Source organism: Saccopteryx leptura, chromosome 2, assembly GCF_036850995.1.
Source record: "Saccopteryx leptura isolate mSacLep1 chromosome 2, mSacLep1_pri_phased_curated, whole genome shotgun sequence".
NCBI classification, from domain to species: Eukaryota; Metazoa; Chordata; class Mammalia; order Chiroptera; family Emballonuridae; genus Saccopteryx; species Saccopteryx leptura.
Genome location: NC_089504.1, coordinates 275,998,269 through 276,023,026, shown reverse-complemented (window position 1 = coordinate 276,023,026; position 24,758 = coordinate 275,998,269). Strand labels below are relative to the sequence as shown.

At 37.1% G+C, this 24,758-nt stretch overlaps 1 pseudogene; it reads left to right on the top strand.

The window, feature by feature from the left end:
* Positions 1–8,061: 8,061 nt before the first annotated feature.
* The window catches only part of LOC136392019 (complement receptor type 2-like), a 79,552-nt pseudogene continuing 62,855 nt past the window's right edge, over positions 8,062–24,758 (top strand).

Below are 24,758 nucleotides of genomic sequence, written 5' to 3'. Positions count from 1 at the left end.
TATCTCAGAAGCTCTAGTTACTTATAAAATGTCACTTAATAGTTTGTACTTTAGTTATTCAAATAAATTTTATCTTTAAAAAACATTTGCTTTATATGATTTTTTTCTCAATTCAATGAACTCTTGAATACAGACACAGTCAGGGTTTTTAGAGTGTGCGGTTTAACTTTTATGTGTTCTAGATTCCACTACTTTGTCTTTTGGGTCCAAATCTTAACCCACAAATTCAATTCTTCATCCGAAGACTTTCTTTTATATTTGTCCAGCCAGCACCTTTCCCCAGCCATCACCACACTCTTCCTCTCTGACCACACTCCAAATTCAGCTATCAATTTTCTTTGTTGCAGTATTTAAACTATCAAGAAAATTAAACCTTGCTCACTGGCTATCAAAAATCTACTCTCCCTGGCATCTTTTTTTTTAATTGTGGCAAAAAGCATGTAACATAAAATTTTTATCTGAACCTTTTTAAGTGTACAATTCAGAAGTGTTAAGTATATTTACATCATTGTGCAACAAATCTCCAGAACTTTTTGATGTTATAAAAATTAAATGCTATTCCCATTAAACTGCAACTCCACATTTTTCTTCCCCCAGTCCCTGGAAACCATCACTGTAGTTTCTTTTTCTATGAATTTAACTACATTAGGCTCTTCATGTAAGTGGAACCATACAGCATTTGCCTTTTTTGACAGGTTTATTTCACTTAGCATAGTGTCCTCAAGGTTCATCCCTGTTGTAACATGTCAGAATTTTCTGTTTTTTCAGGCTCAATAATATTTCACTGCACCTTTGCACAACATTTGGCTTATCCACTAATTCTTGTTTTCTACTAATGACTTTTGTGAATAATACTGCTTTGACCACAGTTGAGCAAATATCTGTTCAAGATATTGCTTTCAATTCTTTTGAATATATGCTCAGAAGTGGGATGTCTTTCAGCATCCTTTATTCATTCATAGTTTCATTTTTGTTTCTCCAAATTACCTGTTCATGTACCTTGTGCCATCTGCTCTATTCTACCATCATCTTTATTGTCCACCTTTCTCAGCGAATGATAAATACATCACAGTGTAATTCTCAACTTCCTCTCCCTCCACCTCCAACCTTACCATATTTCCCCATGTATAAGATGCACCCTTTTTTGAAAAATTTGGGGTCTAAAAATGGTGCATCTTATACAGTGGTTGTAGATTTTTTTACTTGGTATTTCCACTTTTTTCGTGCTTGTTTTTGCACTCATTGTTGAAGACAGTGATTTGTCATCAGACACAGATGAGGACAAGCTAATGGGAGTTTTGACAGTGATGAGGAGTTGGATGAATTTTATGATGAATAAAACTTGAGTTCAATAACTTTATGTAACACTTTTTTTTTTAATTTTGGGCCCCAAAACTAAGGTGTGTCTGATATATGGGGAAATACGTAATATTGTTTAAACTAATTGTTTTATTGAGCAATTCTTGCAACTGAAAATCAGCAGCTGAAACAATTACACTCCAAAGCTATTTCTAATGCTAATCTGGCTAGTTTTCTTGTGTGTGTGTGTGTGTGGTGTTTTCTTTTTATGGTTTGTTTTTTGCCTTTTTGACACTTAGATGTAAGTTAAAGACTATTCTAATAAAAAGGAAATAAAAAATTTTATCATTGAAAATCTTTTTACGGAATATGTAATCCATCTGAGAACACCACTCAAAACCTCATCCATAGTCACCATTCTCTTCTCATTTTTCTTTTTTTTTTTTTTTTTTTTGGCAGTTTGACGACATCTTTAGGGGGAGTTAGAGAAACCACTAGTTTTTACTCCCCTACTTCACTCAAAACCTTCATTCTTTCAAGTCCTTTTTTTGTGAGGACCTTAGGAAGTTCACTGTCAATACTCTCATTTGAACTGAATCACTAAAATGATCTCAATGGTTGCTTGCCTGATTCAGGGGTTTTCCTGTGCAGACAACATTTCTTTTAGAGACAAATCCAGTTTTGCTTTTAGTGTCTAAAACTATAAAAATCAAAATCTCTCAGAACTTTTTTTTCTTTTTTTTTCTCAGAACTTTTTAACATTCAGTAAATCCATGCAATAAAGAATTGGCAAAGGCACATTAAATGCACTTGAAAGCAACACTCACTATTTCCTTCAGTATTTAGCACATATTTATTATACATAGAGTCTTAAAACTGTCTGGGCACTGGACAAAAAGCAAGAAAATTCTATTTTTGACTCATGGAGCTTGTCCAGAAAAATAAGGAACAAGGCTAGAAACATATCAAATGGAGCCTCCTTAGTTGAGTCAACTCAAAGTTGAAGCAATCAATGTGAAAATTTGCAATTATATTAAGAATGCCTTGATAAACACCAGGTGTAGAAATTTCACTGATTGAAAGGAAATTCCAATAGAACTCCAGTCCTTGAATCTAATCTAGTACCTATCACCAGAAACCAAGCACTAACCATATTTTTTTCCCTATCTTTAGAATTTTCTCACAGGAAAAATTAAAGTTACTTCCAAACCTAGAAATAGATGGGAAAGGTTTGATTTCAGCTTTATTGAGATAGATTTGATATATAATATGGTATACAGATGTTTATAGAGAACAGTAAATAGATTCTGTTTTCACAAAGAAGTGCCAACATAGAGCCACTAAACATTCAATATATCACTCTTTCACAACTATAAGAGTGAACAGGAATTATATATAATTTCCCCTCACTGAGTCTCCTATTCACTGCCTCTTTAATTCTACCTCCTTTAATCTGTGTCATCAAAAAGTATCAAGATTTTATAATCCAAGAAATTTAGGAATTTATTTTACACGTCATACCTACGCTTAGTGTCTTCCATGCTTTGCCAAGAATCGTAATATTATGTTGGTCTGAGAGGAAGAGGAATTTCCATGGTTTGTTGAACCAAAAAGGTCTTAAGTTATGGAAGTGAGGTTTTATAAAAAACATCTCAGGTGCAGAATTCTTTAAGTACATGTGAATTTTGTAATTGTAGAAAAAGCATGTGAAGTTTGTTCTGAGAGCTTCCATTTCCTCATCATCCTCTCATTCCTTAACCCTGTGCAATACAATTCTATCCCCACCACTGTATGAACAAAATAGATATTGATATATGTGTTAGATCGCTAAAATTTTTTTACATGATCCTAAATGTAACATAAAGTCAGTCAATATAAGAAATTGAAAATCACAAAATTAAATATAATTGTAGTATATTTCTAATTTATTTTCATATGTATATTTATACAGCCTTTGGCTCAATAAAAGGAATATCAAAATGTATATAGATTGAATTCCGCTTTTCCACTTAAAATTTATTATAGTTTCTCACATTGATACTTTTTACACAGCTTGATGCATAAAATTTCACCCCACAAAGGTACCTATCACCAATTCCTTACTTCTATTAATAGATACTTCAGGTTTACATTTTTTCCAAAAGTATACTCTATGCTCAGAGCTCTGATGATTACTTTGGGATCAGCCCTAAATGGAACTGTTGGTTTAGAATCCATCTGCACTTAAGAACATTTGACTTTTGGAAAAGTTATGTTAAAATTAAACGTTTGAAGGTGCTGGTCCCTTCAAATTGTTTACCCACATTGGTTGATGCTTTCATTCTCTGGCAACTAATAGGAATAAAATTTTGTTTGCTCTTTACCATCCATCATGTTACCCTATTTTTCTTTTACTAATCATACAGGTTTACTCACAATCCTACAAATAAATCTTTCTCATTCTTAATTTTCCAGCATTGAGACATTGTTTCATCAGAAAAGCTCTCATTATCTACTTCACCAAACCAAGTTTTCTCTTTCTTTTTTTTAATGTTTATTATTATTAGTTTATATTTTATTTATTCATTTTAGAGAGAGGAGACGGAGAGAAAGAGAGAGAGAGAGAAAGGGGGAGGAGCAGAAAGCATTAACTCCCATATGTGCCTTGACCAGGCAAGCCTGGGGTTTCAAACCGGCAACCTCAGCCTTCCAGGTTGATGCTTTTACCCACTGCGCATTGCAGGTCAGACCAAGCCCTCTCTTTCTTGACTATAATGACATTCATTACTCCCAAGAACGTGCCAGTTAATAAGCTGGGGTCCTCACCTTTTTCATGCATGTATATTTCATCTTCAGTGAAATGTTTAGTTCTGCAAGGGCAAGTGCTCCGTACACTCGAGGCTTAATATGCTTAATGGCACAGTGCTGTTTAATATTTTTTCTTCCCAAAGTATTCTCAAGGGAGTAAGGGAAAGAATAATTTACATTACGCTTTGCAAGTGCAAAGCAAAGACCCAGCCAGGGTCCTACCCTTTCCCATCCAGCCCTAATATATGACCCCTGTGCCAAAGCTCTGCATTTCAAGAAGCCGATTGACCCTGCGGAGCCCCGTCCTTGTTTTCCCCAGCCCAGGACACGCCCACCTGCGGGTCTGCACCTGCACTTTGGAATCTGGGGTTTGTGTGTCTGAACTTGACTTAGTGAGGTACCTGCTCCTCAGCCCTCCAGTTTCTCTGATATTCCTCGATAATGTTGGCATGTGGTGGGATCAGAATGACACCTTCCCGCCACCGTGAAAGTCCCCTTTCTTTTTTTTCTTTTTTTTTTTTTTTTGTATTTTTCTGAAGCTGGAAACGGGGACAGTCAGACAGACTCCTGCATGCGCCCGACCGGGATCCACCCGGCACGCCCACCAGGGGCGACGCTCTGCCCACCAGGGGGCGATGCTCTGCCCCTCCGGGCGTCGCTCTGCGGCGACCAGAGCCACTCTAGTGCCTGGGGCAGAGGCCAAGGAGCCATCCCCAGCGCCCGGGCCATCTTTGCTCCAATGGAGTCTTCGCTGCGGGAGGGGAAGAGAGAGACAGAGAGGAAGGGGGGGGTGAGAAGCAAATGGGCGCTTCTCCTATGTGCCCTGGCCGGGAATCGAACCCGGGTCCCCTGCACGGCAGGCCAACACTCTAACGCTGAGCCAACCGGCCAGGGCTGAAAGTCCCCTTTCTTTATGTAACTTTGATGGGATCCTTTTGGTGGCCCTAGTGCTCTGGTTACCCACATTCTTCAGCAGGAACTTCTTTTTTTTTTTTTTTTTTTTTGTATTTTTCTGAAGTTGGAAACTGAGGCAGTCAGACAGACTCCCGCATGCACCGGACTGGAATGCACCCAACTGGGATCCACCTGGCACGCCCACCAGGGAGCAATGCTCTGCCCATCTAGGGCGTTGCTCTGTTGCAACCAGAGCCATTCTAGCACCTGAGGCAGAGGCCACAGAGCCATCCTCAGCATCCGGGCCAGCTTTGCTCCAGTGGAGCCTTGGCAGCAGGAGGGGAAGAGAGAGACAGAGAGGAAGGAGAGGGGGAGGGGTGGAGAAGCAGATGGGCACTTCTCCTGTGTGCCCTGGCCAGGAATCAAACCCAGGACTCCTGCACGCCAGGTCGACGCTCTACCACTGAGCCAACCGGCCAAGGCCTGGAACTTCTTATTGACCAATAATGAGTTCATTTACAAGTGGAAGGAGGAAGAACAGTGGTGTTAGAAAGAAAACTAAAGAATTAAAAATAAATAAATAGACAAACAAATAAATAAAGATTAGGCTCAACATTAGATGTTGAAGGAAACTATAAACACTGTTTGGAATAGAGGAAAATAGATAAATAAAAGGAATAGAAAACAAAATGGAAGGTAAAAAAATTAGAAATGAAGAGGGAGTAAGAAAAGATGAAGTTTAAGGCTGAAAGGTATAATCAGTATACAAAATACTCACAGGGATGTGAAGTACAGCATAGGAAATATAGTCAATAATGCTGTAATAACTATGTTTGTTGCCAGGTGGGTACCAGACATTTTAGGAGGATCACTTTGTAAATTACCCATTATGCCATACACCTGAAACTAATAATGAAGATGAAGTATACTTGAAAAGGTAAAATAAAAGTTTTTTTAAAAAATAAAACTTTAGGTCATTAGGGCAAAAAGAAAAGAAAAGGAAAAAAACTGGTAAAGTTTGGAAAAAAAACAACAACAGCAACGATAGATGCCCTGGCCGGTTGGCTCAGCAGTAGAGCATTGGCAGAGTGAGTGGCAGTCCCATATGCTTCTCCACCCATCCCTTCTCTCTCTCAATATCTCTCTCTCTCTCTCTCTCTCTCTCTCTCTCGCTCTCTCTTTCTATCTCTCCCTCTCTCCCTCCTATAGCTATGGCTCAATCGAAGTGAGTTGGTCCCGGGCACTGAGGATGGTTCCATGGCTTCTGCCTCAGGCACTAAGAAGAGCTCAGTTGCTGAGCAACAGAGCAATGCCCCAGATGGTCAGAGCATTGCTCATAGTGGGCTTGGTGAGTGGATCTCAGTTGGGGCACATAGTGGAGTCTGTCTCTGCCTCCACTCTTCTTACTGAAAAAAAAAATTACAAGAGCTGGTGAGGATGTAGACAAAAGGGAATCCTCATATGTTGTAGAAGAAATTGTAAATTCGTGCAGCCAATATGAAAAACAGTATAAAGCTTTCTCAAAAAATTGAAAATAGAGTGACCATACAACCAAGCAATACTATTTCTTGGTATTTAGCCAAAGAAAACAAAAACACTAATTCAAAAAGATATATGCACCCCTAGATTTATTGCATCATTACTTATAATACAAACCTAAGTTATAGAAGCAACCTAGATGTGAACCTATAGATGAATAGCTTAAAAAAGATAATATATGTAAAATGGAATATCAATTATATAATTATATATTTATTATAGATATTTATTATATAATTATATATAATGAAATATTACAAAACAATAAAAAATAATGAAATTTTGTCATTTGTGACAACATGAATAAACCTAAAGGGTATTATGTTATTATATGTGGAATATATAAGTGAACAAAACAAAGCAAAAATGAACAAATAAAACCAAACAGAAACAGACCCATAGATACAGAGAACAAGCTGTTGATAGCCAAAGCAAAGGAAAGTTGGAGCATGGAAGGACATTTTTTAAATGGTGGTTAGTGGGGACTCTGAAGTCTTTATATATTGTCTTTTGGGGGGAAATTAGTGTGAGAAATTCCAGACAATCTTAAAAATTAGTTTTAACTTCAGAAAAAAATGCATAAACTTACTGTGAGCATAAGATATCACAGTAGAACAGCAAAGAGTAGAAGCCTAGAGATTAGTGGCAAATTATGAAGTACAGAATAAGTGCTACTAAATTAGAAACAAGGAAAATCAGTATGGACTGAGTAATTTAAAACACTATATATTATGTAAACACTACTATAGTCTTCTTCAAAGAAATCCCTGTGTCTCCACTGGCCTCTAAATAATCTAAGGTATTAATTTATATGTATTTCAGAAATCCTCAGAAGCTTATGAAGAGAAAGTAAATGAGGAAATGGTATTTTCAATAACATTAAGAAGTTTTTGTAAGTGTATGCATTTTAGGAAGAATTGTCCTCAAGTTCTGCAGTTAATGGACTAAATCCTCCTAGAATCATTCATATGAGTCACTGGACCATCTGCCCCTGGAAATAGACAAACACCCTCTGCTCCACACCCTGTCTGTGGCTGTCATATGTCAGGTTGTCAGGGAAAAAATGTTGAGACAAAGTTATTGAGTAAGACAATGTGGAAGTGTTCTTAGGCTCAACATTCATGGAAAGCTAGAGAAAAAGAAATCAGAACTGGAAAGAAGAAGAAACTGAGAGTGAGGGCAATCTCAGTGAAGGTCTCAGGCAACTCTATGGGAAGTTATGAAACTGGAATGACTCTTTGGAGGTGTCTTGAATTAAGGAGCTAAATCCAACTTTTCATACCCCATGTAGATTAGTCATGGTATACAGACCACCCACCAATGGAGTATAAACATGGAGAGTTGCTTAAACAGAACAGAATAAATCATAAAGTATAACTAAAAAAGGAAAATAATGACTTACTTATGGTATAAAATGTATATGATTAAACCACATTTGTCCGATCTTTAAAAGATCTAGTTGAAAATTTGTGATGACTGGTTACCATATCATATATCATTTATTTAGATACATGTACTACATGAAAATTTAGACCGTGAAGGATGCATCATCTGATGGCTGTTTTTCTAATGTGTATGTGTAAAAATTTCCCCCTGGATTGCCTACCACCTCCCATGATCCCTAATGAACATCACATGGGAAAGAATGTTGGTGCCCTCATCCCTGTACATCATCTGTGATGTACAGTTATGAACCGAAGTACTTGTTTCTTGGAGAAAAGACTATTTGTTCCTTGTCTTCAAGAAACTGGAATGCTGCCATTCCAAAATGTGAATATACCCTAAATTGACAATTGATTTTCAGAAATTTGGCTATTCTGTTATTTGCCATGCTTTGCACATCTTTGACTTGTTTCCTTAGAGATGCGGTGTGAATCTCCAGGACCCTTTCACAATGGGGAGATAAAGGGGCCTCCAAGCCTTCGGGTTGGTGTAACTGTGAGCTTTACCTGTAATGAAGGGTGAGCGTCTGCAGGGCCTATAAGATTTAATACATTTGGCTTATCCATACGTGGCATGGCCTGTAAAGCTTCTCGGAGGGATCTATGGACAGCCTGGGGTGAGATTGTGAGATAATACTAATATGAGTTAATGCACACACATTAAATAAATTTGACTTGGACTTTAGTAAAGGTTATTGATCCACATCATCAACTGCCTGATAGTTCTGAATAACCATGTCTGCCTCCAGGTATCAATTACAAGGCCAACTTTCTAGTAAGTGTGTAATTGCTGAACAGAGAACTTTAGGACCGAGATGCCAATATGTGAAGTTAAGTTACACAACTGGCTTGCAACTAGTTCCTGTCAAAGGCTCAACGGGACACTGAAGTATTTGAATTAAAAGATTTTGATTTAGTCGTTAATATACAGAACCCTATAGAGCATATATCTCTCCTAGACATCTTTAAGGGTTATGACTGAAGTATACTACAGTTACATCTTCATTCTCTGTTTATTTAAGTAAAACAGAGTTCCTTGGCTTTTCTTTCTCTAAAAGCTAAGTAAACTTGTAAGCCAGGCCATGCACATAAAGGAAATCGTATATTCAGTAGAAGAAATGCAGGGATCAGCAGAATTATATATATTCTGGAATAAATAATAATTTTGAACTATATTGCTATTTCTGACTTGGCTGATTCATTAGAGATTCAAATATGCTGGTTCTTGAGCCCAGGAGGTGAGAGTGCTATCAAGTCTGAAGTTTTCTTCTTTGCAACCATTCTCTGTCATTTCTCTAAAAATTCTGTGCCTACCACCTCCTCCTATTCTCAATGAAAGACACACAAGCAACACTTCAGGTGAGTGTTCCATATAGAAGCTTAATCACTTATACTTGTAACCCGGGCCCAGAGGAAGGCTTGAACTTCACCCTGATTGGGGAAAGCACTATCCGTTGTACCACCAACAGTCAGAAGACCGGGACCTGGAGTGGCCCTGCCCCACATTGCGAACTTTCTGTTTCTGGGATTCAGTGTCTACGTCCCCAGGTCCTAAGAGCCCAAATATTGTCTGGGAGGAAAGATCAATATTCGTCTAATGACACTGTGGTATTTGCTTGCTTGTCTGGCTTCACTTTGAAAGGAAGCAAGGGAATACGATGTAATGCCCAAGGCACATGGGAGCCATCCCCACCAGTCTGTGAGAGGGGTGAGTGTTCTGATACCAAGAAAAGGTAGTGCTGTCTCCTCTTTTCAGAGAACTGGAGGAATAGGTTATGAACCTAAGCAGGGCCTTTTCCAGTTTCTAGTCTCCCAGTTCTACTAAATATGTATAGTGGTTATAAATTATGTAGAAGGTTGTTTTTTTTTTAACACTGGCCCATCATTAGTTTATTCTGTAGGGGTGTCCTAGGGAGAAATAACATTAGGGACCACTAAATGGCCCATTTCCTTTGGAGGGAAATGCTCATTTGTCTTAATACTGATGTCTTAAAACAGAAGTCAGCAAAGCCCCCACCCCATGGATGTGTTAGAATCTCCCATTGAAAGCATACAAGGTGATTCCTTAAGAAAGGAAGAGACAAGAGAGGAAGTAAAGCACCAAATGGGGAGTGAACAAAACTCTGCATCACTCTCGGTGCAGAAATGAGAAAAAGATCAACAACTGCTGATCTAAAATTACTCCAAACTGGACTACAAGATACCTTCTGTGCCATATAACTGCCATCAGAGTGAAATTATAGCATTGATGCCAATTTCTTTTTTTTTTCTGTTGCTGTTGTTTATATAAGAAAAATTTTCTTCTTTCTCTGTAGAGTGAGTGCCCAGCCCCTCAAATCCTCAACGAGGAAAAAGAAGACACAGGATCCACTCCACTTGGGGTCTGGACCAGCTATAAAATACAGCTGTGACCCTGGCTATGTGCTGTGGGAGAAGAATCCATAAGTTGTACCTCTGAGGGCTGGGGACACCCACTGCAAAGGTGTTTTTTTTTTAGTGGCAAAGTGTGAACCAATAAGAAAGCATCTCCATAGAAAACCCCAGGATCGATTTATTAGACTGGATGTTAACTCTTCTTGTCATAAAGGGTGAGTGAGTGCTGGCTCAACCTGAATTAGGTCTGGCTTAGAGGTGAGGCTTCCACTGTGTTAATAAGGAAGGTTCCACCAGACCCAGTGAGCCACTGATGCTGCAGGTGCCAGAAATTTTAACCCTTCGTGAACCAGAAGAATAAAAACATTTTTTTTTTACCTTTCTATACCTGGCTCCCTCTCTATCCATAAACTGCTACTGACTCAGGCCCATTATCGCTGGATCTATCAAGTCCCAACATAAGTTGCCCGAGCCGGAGATGCCTCCCACTACCCTGCCAGAATCAGGTCCAGGCTCCTCTCCCCTAGCCAGGAGGTTGAGCTCAGAGACAGTGTCCAGAGTGAAGATGCCTCTGAGAGAAATGTGGAACACAGTGATAAATGAACAAGGGCTCATGGTAGAATGGCAAGTGCTGGTATATCAATCCTTACCACCACCAATGAGTCGTAAATGAGGCAGCAGTGACTCTGCACCTGACAGTACCAGACCCCTACACTCTCCTAAGCCTCCTCCCTGCCTGAGTCTCTTGGTTCACTTGCTTAAACTTAAAAGATGCCTTCTTCAGTATAAGACTGGCTCCTGAAAACCAGGAGCGATTTGCCTTCTGATGGGAGGATCCAGCTACAGGGACAAAGGAGCGGAACACTTGGACTAGGCTCCCACAAGGGTTCAAGACCTCCCCCACCATCTTTAGATAGGCCCTCACTCAGGACTTCCAGAGGTTTCCTGCACAGGACATTGGATGTCAGTCAGTATGTGGATGATCTGTTGCTGGGTCATAACACTCTCCAAGGATGTGCTCAAGGAATAGACAAACTTCTACGTCATCTAGAGAAGAATGGCTACAAGGTCTCGAAAAAGAAGGCCTACATCTTCCAAAGGAGACCATCTGTGTGTCAAGGATTAGAATACGGCTCACTTTCATCCCAAGTGAAGAGGACCTTACACTGTAATTCTCTGCTGCCAAAGTTAGAGAGTATACCTGCCTGGGTTCACCACAGTTGACTGAAGCCTGTGGCCCTTGCAGAGACACCCTTGTGGACAGCAGAGACTGACCCTACCAACCCTTGTAAGTTGACCCTGAGAAAGACAATATGCCCTGCTCCAGCCATAAACCAAAAGCTGGCTGATCCACACATGACCGAAGCCTGAGGAACCTCATCATGGGCCTCCTTAGAATTGAACAAATGTTTACTCATATTGGTTGTTGTTTTCATTTTTTGACAACTATTATGAAGAAAATGTCAATTTCTTTTGTTTGCTCTTTTATGACCATCATATGACTCTTTTTTCTTTTAATAACTCTACCAAAAAAAGTCTTGCTCATTTTTAATTTTTTTAACGTTGTTTGAGATCCCTTAACAGAAATTACTTACTTCACTTAACCATTTCCTAAACATCCTATCACTAATAACATTCACTGCTTTTAAGAATTTTCCACTTAGTAAACCCTTGTCCTTCCCTTTCTCAAGCATATGCATTTTATTTTCAACAAAATATTTTGTTCCTAAATGGCAAGGGCCCCATAGGTTGAGATCCAATATGCTTAATGGCACAGTGTTTAATAATTTACCTTCCCAGGGGTCCTCTGAAGGGATTGGGGGTAGAGTCATTACATTAGGGATTAGGAGTGCAATGGCCAAAGTATCTTGGTGATTTTGAAATCTAGCAGGCTTTGATGGGATTCTGTGGCAGGTGTTCAACCACAAAAATCTCAACTATTATTCTTAATTATGCCTGATTAATGCCAAATTTGAGCAAGGGCTCTGGCACTACTGATAGTCTGGAGGCCCCAGGACAAAAATGGAACCCGGGGGGTATTTGCCTTTAGATGAACCACTGTCTCTGGGCTTGTGTTTTCAGGTCAGTGTGCTTTGTTCTTATATCCAGGGTTAGGGGAAAGGCACCGTGAAGACTTGGCCAGCTCTAGTTTCCTGTCCAGAGCTGCCAACAGAACTTGATGGGTTAGAACCCAGCAAGGGATAAGCCAGATTCCTTTCAGTGCTACTTTTTCAACTCCCGCCCTGGCCCCGCCTTTCTACTCTCGGATTGGCACCGCCCACCCCAGTTCGAGGTGCAGGTCACGCCCACTTGCTGTCAACCTTTGGTGAGTCTGGGGATTATTGCATCTGGTACTCGCGTTTGAAATGGTAAAATACACATTTAGATGCTCACTGTCTCTTAGGTTTCCAGCTGTCGTCCAGAAAAATAACAGCATCCTGCAAGATGCGCAGAACACCTCACCACCGCCCCGAGAATGCCTCTTTTTCTTGGTTCTTTGTGGGGATCAATTTGGTGGCCCTAGTGCTCCAGTTGCCCACATCCCTCGGTAGGAGCTTGGGGAAGGTGTGCTCTCCAGAGGTGAACTGAAGCGAGTCAGGAGCAGGCAAACCGTAGCCCAGGTCGGGGGGATTCCTTCAGTGTGTCGGGTTGGAGGCACAGTTGTAATCATACCATGCTGGAAACTACCCACATGTTCATTAACTGGTGAATGGATAGCAACTCTAGTAGATACATACAATGATATAAATACACAGCAATAAAATGAAATGAGCTCCTGAATCATGCAGCCACAGGAATGAAACTGAAATGTTTTATTCTTAGTGAAAAAAAAGCCATAGTCAGAGGGATAAGATTCCCATTTTTGATATTCTGTGAAAGCAACACAATGAGATTTAGAACAGAGCAGTGGTTGGCTGATTGGTGCAGGGACTAGACTGGCCCAGAGGTTGATCACACAGTGGCATGAGGAAGTGTTGGGAGATAATGGAACTTTTACATGTCTTTATTATTGTGGTAATTTCACAATTACTTGTATTTATTTAAACTAATACAGCTGTGCAATTAAAAGGGTGAATTTCACTGGATGTAAATTATATCCTGTAAACCCAATTTAAAATCAAATTATTTGGTGGAATTGACAGCAGACTGGCACAACAGTGAAAAGGTCAGTGAACCTGAAGTCATGACAATGGAGATCTAACACGATTTGAAAAGAGAGGTTGTAAAGAGAGAATCCTATAGAACTGTGGGAGAGTAGCAAGCAGTTAAACGTACTTGTAATTCGAGTTTCAGAGAGAAAAGAAAGAGAAACATGTAGAAAATTATTTTAAGAAATACAGGCCAAAAATATTGAAATTTTATCTAAAACAACCACCCCACTAGTCCAGGAAATTTAGTAAACCCAGCAGAATAAATACATTTTTAAAATTTTATATAAAAACTCCACTGAACTAAACAGATCATGGAGAACCTAGTGAGACAGAAATCTCTATTGTATTATTACTATTCCAGAATATCATGAATGGGATCATATCCTTCTAAGTATGGCTTTATTTTACTAAGCAAAGTACATTTGAGTTTTATTCTTGTAGCTGCATGACTCAGGAGCTCGTTTCTTTTTATTGCTGTGTTTTTATACCATTCTGTGGATGTACCATACATTGCTCCACCCCTCTAAGTAAGAATGACTGCTGATTTATCTTAGGGAACTGTGAAGTCTAGAGACAATACTATTTATTGCTACTATGCTGAAAGAAGAATAAAACACTTAACCAAGAAATAGATGTTATGGGCAAATCTTTAAAACTGAAGGTGAAATAAAAACATTTCAGTAAAAAATAAATCTAAGAGAATTGTCATTACCCAAACTTCTCTGCAAGAATTGCAAAAGGAAGTACTTCAGGCTGAAAGGAAAGAAGCCTGATGGAAATTCAGTTCCAAATGCAGGGAGGAAGAGCACTGTCCTGGTTTAAAGCCCGATGCATTGTGGGCCCTTGTCTGTTGCTCAGATTTAATCTCATAAGAAGCTCTCTTGTACTTATTGCTCTGCCCAGTGTTTTTTATTTTTTCCAAATTCTTCCAAACTCATTACTGGATTCTGAAATCAATCTTGAAGGTCATGATCAGCATTTTACTTCTTGAGAAGAAGAGTAGAATGGGAAATACCAAAATATGAAGTCTAAATATTAACTTGTAACAATATATCAGCCCTGTGTGCTTCTGTAATGGTTTACAACCTAAACTGTTTTTTTTTTAATCTCTGGGTCGCAGTCTAAAATGGCTAGAAAACATGACACTAACTCCGTTGACCTTTCTATTTCTTGAACATCCCAGTTCATATATGTTGTTGATACCTGCAACTTTTTCTTTGGATATCTTTGAATAGCCACCTTCTTGTCAACATTTAAGTTTCAGCTCAACTATTACCTTCCCATAAGAGTCTTCTGCCTTTCTAAAAGGACAGTGTATTGCAATCAGTGTTAGCATGAAATTTTTAAAAGTCCCTAGAGCTATAAAGTATCAAAAGTTGCATTTGAACTTACCCAGAATTTGTATCTGGTAGATTTTTCTTAAAATTGGCAGTAGAAAAAAATGCATGAAACAAAAAAACTATAACTGTTGATGATGAAAACTATAATGACTGTTGTAGATGAAAATAAAAGTCATCAGATTTCTCTAAATCTGTTTACCTAGAATTAAAATGCACAAAAAATATTTTCTTTAGTTAGCATCTTATTTATCATTCCTTGTCTCTTTCCATTGGAAATGGTTATTATGCACTATTTTTTCTGTTATTTTTTTGTATGTTAAAGCAATTTTCTATTAATTCTGGGTATTTCTCTGCTTCCTAGCAATCAAATGTGACATTCCAGTACTCAAACATGGAAGACCAGTATCAGAAATGAAAGACGTATATTCTTACCAAGATTTGGTTGCATTTGACTGCTTTGAAGGTTTCTTCCTTAATGGGAACAAGTCAGTATTCTGTGGTAGAAACAATACTTGGGAGCCTGAGATGCCAACATTTATTGAAGGTACATACTCTATCATTTTCCTTCTTGTGTTTTAAGGTTCTATTTCTTTGACATTAAATATCAATGATACAGAGTCATTGAAAATAAACAATTTTATCTGTTGTGATTTTGCATGTGTTCATAGAGTTATTAGCACTTTATAAATATCACATAGCAACAATTTTCCAGGATAAATTGAAATGGCAATTTTTACCTTAATAACTAAAGAATGAAAGGCATAATTTATAAAAATAAAAAAGTGATATGCTCAAGGGATCGGTCCTAGGTTATTACATTTTTCAATGTCAATTCTTGCGATACAAAAGCCCTTATTTTAAGTCATTCAAATTTAGCAACATCCTACTTACGTTTTACAAAATTCCTTTAAATTCATGATATTGACAATCATTCATCACCTTTAGTAATAAAAAGAGAAAGAATTTACAGCCATTTTAGTTTGTTCTTAGTGATTTAAAATTATTTGCCATAGTCACAGTTATAAACAGGTATGTAAACTTGGGCAAGTTAAACTTCCAATGTACTTATTTACATGTAAAATAATTTAATATCTTCTTCACTGGGTGATTAAGAAAACTTAAATTGTTTGCACTTAAAACACTTAGCACAATTCCTGGCATATAGTAACCTCTGAAAGGAAGCTCACATTTGATTTATAGAAGCGCTCCAATTACGTTAGTGAAAGGAAAGTCTGTGATGTTTGTTTTCTAATAGGCATGCTTTTGTTTTATTTTGTTTTTGTCACCAACTTTGCTATTTAAATTCATTTCAAAAATGATTTGTTGGCTTTGGTCAGTTGGCTCAGTGGTAGAGCTTCGGCCTGGTACATGGTAGTCCCAGGTTTAATTCCTAGACAGGGCACACAGGAGACTATCTGCTTATTCATCCCTCCCTCTCCCCTTCTCTTACTTTCTCTTCCTTTCCTGCATCCATGGCTCAATTGGTTTGAGCGAGTTGGCCCCAGGTACTGAGAATGGCTTCATCACCTCTGCCTCAGGCTCTAAAAATAGCTGGGTTGCTGAGCATCGAATGACACCCAGATGGGCAGAGCATCGCCCCTTTGTAGGCTTGCCAGGTGGATCCAGTTTGGGGTGCACACAGGAGTCTGTCTTTCTGCCTCCCCTCTTCACTGAAAGAAATAAGTAAATAAGTGCAACTAATTTTTGCATGTTGATTTTATAGTCTATGGTTTTGCCAAATTCATTGATTAGTTCTATCAGGTTGATGTGTGTGTGTGTGTGTGTGTGTGTGTGTGTGTGTGTGTGTGTGTGTGTAATATTTAGAGTTGCCTACATTAAAGATTCTGTCTTCTGTCAAGACAGATAATTTTATTTTTTTCATACCAAGTTTGATGCTTCTTATTTTATTGTTTACCTAATTACTCTGATCCAAACTTCCAATATTATATTGAACAGAAGTGGCAAATGTAGGCATCCTATCTTTTCCCAGATCTTAAGGGAAAACCTTTCAGTATTTCACCATTGACTGTGATTTTAACTGTGGGGTGTGTGTGTGTGTGTGTGCGCGCGCGCGTGTGTGTGTGTGTGTGCGCGCGCGCACGCGCGTGTGTGTGTGTGTGTGTGTGTATGCCACATGCATGAGAAACAGAGAGAGAGAGAAACACAGGAAGGGAGAGATATGAGAAGCATCAACTCATAGCTAGGTCACCTTAGTTCTTCATTGATTGCCTCTCACAAGGGCCTTGACACTAAGGGGCTCAAGCTGACCCAGTGACCTTTTGTTCAATTCAGTAACCTTGGGCTCAAACAACAAAACTTGGGCTTCAAGCCAACGACATTTGGGCTCAAGCCAGCGACCCTGGGGTCATTTCAATAATCCCAAACCCAAGCTGGCAACACTCCAGTTCATTGCCCAAGTTAATTACTTAATAGTTTAGCTGTCTTTTTATATGTTTATGTACATTAATATTCTTAAATGCCTATATATACATATTTCAATGTTCTATTTTGTTATTAACCAGAAATACAATTATGCTGTTTATATTCTTTTAAAATTCTCACATTTTACATTTACTATCTTAGATTGGTGATATATTTAGGTTTGGTTCCATCTTCTTAATGATGACTTTATTATATACCATATTTATTTAACTATTTTCCTATCAGTGACATTTATATGTGCAGAAGTTTTACATTAATAGGTAGTTGGATGTTTCAGTTTCTCTCTCTATAGTTATGTGTGTTCAATCTTTATTATAGAAGCTGAAGTTTTTCCCCATGCTGGAACTATATTAAAGTTTCAATCATATGTTCTGATTGCATTCTCTGCATTTAAATCATTGTTACATCTGACATTGGTATATACACTTATTGTCTTCTCTCCAACTGCTTGAAGTGCCAGTTTTTATCATACATTAAATTCATAGGTGTTCTTCTTGTCTCTCTTCCCTTGAACTTTGCCTACACCACATCTTTTATGCTTCCTTGTACTGCTACGATATGTTTTAATATCTGTCAGAGCACTGCTTTTCCAAAAATTTCAAGGCACTCTTATGTTAATTTTTACAAATCAACTTTTATTTTATTTTATTTTATTTTATTTTGACTATGTAACCATTTCATGAGTACATGTCAGGGGCATTAAGTACATTCTCTCACTGCTGTGAAGCCATCACCTCTATGCATCCAGAACTAAAAATGAAAAATTATATACATTAAACAACAGCTCTCCATTTCCATTTTCTTAATCCTGGTAATTGCTATTCAATTTTCTGTAAATTGACTATCTTAAGAACCTCATAGAACTGCAGTCACTTCTGGCTTATTTCACTTAGTAAAATATGTTCTGGCTCCTTTCACTTAGTGTAACACTCTCAAGGTTCATCACCTTGTAGCATGTATCAGAACTTTATTTCTTTTGATGGTTGAGTAATAATCCATTGTTTGTATATACCACATTTTTTTATCAGTTCACTGATGATCGACATGAGTTATTTCAAGTTTTGGCTATTCTGAATATACTTCTCTGAATATTGGCATTTGAACACCTGTTTGAGGCCTGTTTTCAATTTGGGGTACACATCCAGGAGTAGAGCTGCTGGGTTACATGGATATTCTGTGTTTACTTTTTGAGGAATAGCCATACGGTCTCCATAGCAACTGCATCATTTGACATTTCCACCAGTGATGCATGAAGTTCCAATTTCTCCACCTGTTTACCAACACGTGCTATTTCCTGTTTTTGATATTAGCCATCCTAATGTATCTCACTGCGGTTTTTATTTGCATTTCCTAATAATTAGTGGTTAGGTTATATTTTTATGTGCTTCTTGGTGTTTTGTATATCTTCTTTAGGATAATGTCTATTTATGTCCTTTGCACACATTTGTTTTGGGTTTCTTTCTGTTACTAAGTTTTAGGAGTTCATTGTGTATTTTGGATATTAATCTGTTATCAGATATATTCTTAACAAGTGATTCTTCCCAATCTATGAATTACCTTTTAACTATATAGATAGATAAACGTTTTTAATTTTGACGAAGTCCAATTTATCTGTCTTTGTTGTTGTTGTCGCTTGGGCTTTTGGTGTCACACCCAAGAAATCATTGTCAGACCTATCATCAGGAAGCTTGTCCTCATGTGTTTCTGTATGGATTTTTATCGTTTTAGCTATTATATTTAGTTTCTTTTTTACCCATTTTGAATTCATTTCTGTATTGATATAAGGTAAGGATCAAACTTCATTCTTTTGTATGTACATAACCAGTTTTCCAAGAACCATTTGTTGAGGTTGGTCTTTCCCAATTAAATGTTCTTAACACCCTTGCATGCAATTATTTAACCATATGTGCAAAGCTTTACTGGTAGGTTCCATATTCTATTCCATTGGTCTGTGTGGATTTATGTCTGTATCACTATGTTTTGATTATTATAGCTTTTGAGTAAATTTTAAAATCAGAAAATGTGAGTTTTCTCAACTTTGTTCTTCCTTTTCAAGATTGTCTTGGCTATTCCTAGTCTCTGAGATCCCATATAAATTATATGTTGGATTTTCTATTTCTGCAAACTGCATATTCAAGATGGTGATGGGGGTCGCATATGATCTCTAGACTGCTTTGCATAGAATTAACATCTTAACCATATCAGTCCTTCCAATTCATGAACACAGGATATCTTTTATTTATATTGTCTTCTATTTCTTTTGGCAACTTGGTTAAATTTCTTCCTAAATATTTTAGTCTTTTTGGGTAGTATTGTAACTAGAATTGTTCTTATTTTTTCATTTCCTTTTGGTTTGTTCATTGTTAGGGTATAAAAATGCAACTGATTTTTAGTGTTGATTTTGTAGCTTGCAACATTGCCAAATTTATTTATTAGTTGCAACAGGTGTGTATGCAATCTTTATAGTTTTCAACTTAAAAAATTATATCATCTAGAACAGAGATAATTTTATTTATTTCTTACTAATTTGGATGCTCATTGCTCTAATTATAACTTTCGATATTATGTTGAATAGAAACAGCAAACACAGTCATTCTGTCTTGTTCCTGAACTTAAGGGGAAAACTTTCAGCGTTTCACCATCAAGCATGATGTTAGTGATGGGTTTTTCACTGATGAGCTTTATTATGTTGAAATTTCTCTCTATTGCTGAATTACTTCTAAATCATTTATTAAGCTCCCTTACATATCTTTAAATGTAAGTAGGATCACATTGAACCCATGGGCTAATATTGACAATATACTAATGATAAATTTCCATGTTTTACCACAGAATATTGTCACAGGAAATGCTTCTGGAGAGGAAGAACAATGCTGATGAATAAAATGTAAATTTATAATATTTTATGATACCACTTTCAATAAGAAACATTAACATAATTTATGTAAGGTAAATGAAATTATAGGAGATTTTGTACATGGTAAAAAATCAAAACCTATAAGTTTAGGGGTTTGTAAGCTTTACTATTTTCTTTTTTTAAAAAAAGTATTTCCATTTCTTTCTTTTTTCTAGGACTTTCCACTTCCAGTAGTGAAGTAGCATTGGAAAACTCAGAGGAAATAAGTGAATATATAGGTATTATTTTAATTATAACCCTGTATCATGAGATTTAATGCATGATCTTTGACATTTATGCTTATTTTAATAGTGCTGATACCATGAAAAAGTAATCAGTAGTAGATCTAGACACATGTAGATAATGCAATTTTTAAGAGGTGCCTCAAATTAGAGTTCCTTAGTGTGAGATAATTTTCTTCATTGCTTTCTTTATATATAAAATACATAAAACCTAACTTGCTTTCCATGTTATTTTGTGTTGGCAATTTGTATATAAACTTTCTTTTTTTTTTTTTTTTTATATAATTTTATTTTTTTTAATGGGGTGACATCAATAAATCAGGATACATATATTCAAAGATAACAAGTCCAGGTTATCTTGTCGTTCAATTATGTTGCATACCCACCACCCAAAGTCAGAGTGTCCTCTGTCACCTTCTATCTTGTTTTCTTTGTGCCCCTCCCCACCCCCTATCCCTCTCCCATTCCCCCCTCCCCCCCCGTAACCACCACACTCTTATAAATGTCTCTTAGTTTCACTATTATGTCCCACCTACGTATGGAATAATACAGTTCCTGTTTTTTTCTGATTTACTTATCTCGCTTCGTATCATGTTATCAAGATCCCACCATTTTGCTGTAAATGTTCCGATGTCATCATTTCTTATGGCTGAGTAGTATTCCATAGTGTATATGTGCCACATCTTCTTTATCCAGTCATCTATTGATGGGCTTTTTGGTTGTTTCCATGTCCTGGCCACTGTGAACAATGCTGCAATAAACATGGGGCTGCATGTGTCTTTACGTATCAATGTTTCTGAGTGTTTGGGATATATACCCAGTAGAGGGATTGCTGGGTCATAAGGTAGTTCTATTTTCAGTTTTTTGAGGAACCACCATACTTTCTTCCATAATGGTTGTACTACTTTACATTCCCACCAACAGTGTATGAGGGTTCCTTTTTCTCCACAGCCTCTCCAACATTTGCTGTTACCTGACTTGCTAATAACAGCTAATCGAACAGGTGTGAGGTGGTATCTCATTGCCGTTTTGATTTGCATTTCTCTAATAGCTAAAGAAGATGAGCATCTTTTCATATATCTGTTGGCCATTTGTATTTCTTCCTGGGAGAAGTGTCTATTCATATCCTCTTCCCATTTTTTTATTGGATTGTTTGTTTGTTTGTTGTTGAGTTTTATGAGTTCTTTGTATATTTTGGATATTAGGCCCTTATCTGAGCTGTCGTTTGAAAAAATCATTTCCCATTTAGTTGGCTTTCTGTTTATTTTGTTATCAGTTTCTCTTGCTGAGCAAAAACTTCTTAGTCTGATGTAGTCCCATTCATTAATTTTTGCCTTCACTTCTCTTGCCATTGGAGTCAAATTCATAAAATGCTCTTTAAAACCCAGGTCCCTGAGTTGAGTACCTATGTCTTCTTCTATGTACTTAATTGTTTCAGGTCTTATGTTTAGATCTTTGATCCATTTTGAGTTAATTTTTGTACAGGGGGAGAGACTGTAGTCCAGTTTCATTCTTTTGCATGTGGCTTTCCAGTTTTCCCAGCACCATTTATTGAAGAGGCTTTCTTTTCTCCATTGTGTGTTGTTGGCCCCTTTATCAAAAATTATTTGACTATATATATGTGGTTTTATTTCTGGACTTTCTATTCTGTTCCATTGGTCTGAGTGTCTATTTGTCTGCCAATACCATGCTGTTTTGATTGTCGTGGCCCTATAATAGAGTTTGAAGTCAGGTATTGAAATGCCCCCAGCTTCATTCTTTTTCCTTAGGATTGCTTTGGCTATTCGGGGTTTTTTATAGTTCCATATAAATCTGATGATTTTTTGCTCTATTTCTTTAAAAAACGTCATTGGAAGTTTGATGGGAATTGCATTAAATTTGTATATTGCTTTGGGTAATATAGCCATCTTGATTATATTTATTCTTCCTAGCCAAGAACAAGGTATATTCTTCCATCTCATTATATCTTTTTCGATTTCCCTTAACAATGGTTTATAGTTTTCATTATATAAGTCCTTTACATTCTTTGTTATGTTTATTCCTAAGTATTTTATTTTTTTTGTTGCAATCGTGAAGGGGATTGTTCTTTTGAGTTCCTTCTCAGTTGTTTCATTGTTGGCATATAGAAAGGCTATTGACTTCTGTATGTTAATTATAAACTTTCTTTATACCTTGAAAACACAAGCCTTATAGTACTATAAGTAGGGTTAGTTTCTGTCTAAGACAATCTGGTTGGCAGACATACTGTAAGATCAAAAGGTTCACACAATATATGTTAAAGGAAACAATAAAGCATAGTTGTAAAAGTTAAATGAAATATGAGGATTTTTGATGAAAAAAATGAAAAAAGAATGTAGTACTTTTCTTTACACTAGACCAGTTTAGTAAGGTTAATCTTTTTATAAAATGTACATTAGACCTGTTATGTTTTCCCTCTGAACACTGTGGTAAAACTGTCATTGTGCCAGTAAATCCAAAGTCATGTTAAGATGATACACAGCTGATAATGTTTCATAAAAGTAAAGGAGCAGAAGGAAACATAATATTGATTGTATGCTTTGACCTGTAGTAATTAATATAATAAAAATTATGGCAGCTTAGAAGCAGAGATAGTACCAACTGACAGTTCTAAGAATTAAGATTTGTAGTGTTATTTATTGCACTCTGGATAGTCAAAAATGCATGTTTAAGTTTCTATGCATAATTTATTCATGTACCCTGGTGTTTCATTTGCATTCTTAGAAGGTTCTTGGTAACTAAGACTGTGTCTTATTTTGGGGGTGGGGATGCATGAGGAAGGATTGATCATAATGTTTGTGAAGACTGCAAAATGCATCTATGTAATCAATTAATAGAACTTCATTTCTGACTTAGTCCACAGACTCACTTTTGGGGAACAGTATGAATGAAATTACTAACAAATAATAATGGTAGACTGAATACTGAACTAAACCAACTGTAATATGAGGTAATGCATTCTTTTGTATGTTTGTTTGTTTGTATTTTTCTGAAGTGAGAAGCAAAGAGGCAGACAGACAGACTCCGACATGCACCCGATCGTGATCCACCTGGCATGCCCACCAGGGAGCGATGCTCTGTCTATCTGGGGCATTGCTCCATTGCAACCAGAGCCATTCTAGTGCCTGAGGCAGAGGCTATGGAGCCATCTTCAGCACCCAGGCCAACTTTGCTCCAATGAAGCTTTGGCTGCTGGAGGGGTAAAGAGAGATAAAAAGAAAGGAGAGGGGGATGGGGGGAAAAGCAGATGGGTGCTTCTCCTATGTGCCATGGCCAGACTTGAACTCAGGACTTCCACATGCTGGGTCGTTACTCTACCACTGAGCCAATCAGCCAGGGCTGAGGTAATACATTCTTAAAATGATTTCCTCTAATTTAGTGAATTCTAATTTTTATAATAAATTTTTCTAATTTTTAAAATAATTCTAATTTTTATAACCTGATGTGCTGACTGAGCACAAAACTATGACAAATGAGGTTCCTATTTAAGAATTTCACACGTTAGCTATTAAGCCTGGAATCAGATTAGAAGGATTCTGTGATCAAAATGAGCTGGATGCACTAGCAGTCACACAAAACTAGATTGATAAACTTTTCCTTTGCTGTAGTTTATAGATGATCTGATCTAAATTAAGAAGTATCTGTTCTCTGGAGACACACGTGTGCTCAATTATTCAAATTGGGATTTTTTCCCCAGAAGGAAGATTCATTATTGTAATTGTTTTTACTGTATGTAAGTGTTTCAAACTTGGATGACACTTAAATCATTATGACACAAAAATATTAATATGAAAAAGTGCATGTTTAATGATTTGTTTAGTTTCTATAGTTTTTATAGCTTAAAATTAAGTGAAATAGTCTAGAAATACCTGACCTTTATAAAATATTCAAACTTGTATTGGTGATTATGCATTCATTTATATTCTATATGTCCATTGGTAACAAATTCTAAGTAATACATGTTGTTTCCAGGTGATTAGTCATATGAGTTTGCATTTGAAATATGTTTTGAGCAATATTCTAATTTAAGCAAGGACTCTTCTCTGGCTTACTGCAGGCTCTTTAAGAGATCCCAGGGAATGGCATTTAGACTGTGAAGTGTCCTGATGGAATATAAATGAATATGTGCTTAAATAAAATAGCATTTCTGACCACTGAAATGTAATCAACATTAGTTTCTTCTGCTAGATTTTGAAACCTGGTAATTATTTTTCAGTTACATATCATTATTTTTTCTTCTTTCTTGTAGTTTCTGGTGTGCATGAGTTGTTATCTGGGTTTACAAATGTCTGCAGGTTTACATCACCAAGAGAATGGAAATCAAACATGTTTCT